Below are 563 nucleotides of genomic sequence, written 5' to 3'. Positions count from 1 at the left end.
CATCGCAGGGCCCCTTCCTCCCGCCTCTCCCGGCCGCTCGCATTTCCTGCCGCCCGGGCTTTCGCGGCCCCGGAAAGTTCTGCCCAACTTTTTCTCCCTCCCCCTCCCGCGAGCGAGCGGGCGCAGCCGGCGCAGTCCGGGGGCAGGTTGCCGCTCTCCTCCTCGCTCCGCTGCGCGCCCTCCCGGCTCCGGCCCGCGGGGAGCCGCAGACACCCCTCCCACCTCACCCCTCCTCCGTGGCCTCCTGGCCCCGGGCCCCCTCCGGCGGGGCGACCCCGTGCCTAGGTGGCTCTCCTTTTCTCCTTGTCGGTGCGCCGGGATCGCGGCGGAAACCTCCCTCCCCTTTCGCCCGCTCCTTCCCTCCGCCCCTCCTCCGCCGGCCACTGGAATCAATTCCTTAGGGAATTGGGGCTCCGCCGCCGCCGCGGACGACAGCCTTTCCACGCGGGACTCCGGGGCACCGACGGGGCCATGTAAGCAGGTAAGCGCGGTCTGCGGCGCGGGGAGTCGGGCCCGAGGTTGGGGGCCGCCTGGGCGCTGCGGGAGCCAGGCTGGCGGCGGGG

Source organism: Crocuta crocuta, unplaced genomic scaffold, assembly GCF_008692635.1.
Source record: "Crocuta crocuta isolate KB4526 unplaced genomic scaffold, BGI_CrCroc_1.0 scaffold3, whole genome shotgun sequence".
Taxonomy (NCBI): domain Eukaryota; kingdom Metazoa; phylum Chordata; class Mammalia; order Carnivora; family Hyaenidae; genus Crocuta; species Crocuta crocuta.
Note: the sequence above shows the minus strand (reverse complement) of the source record.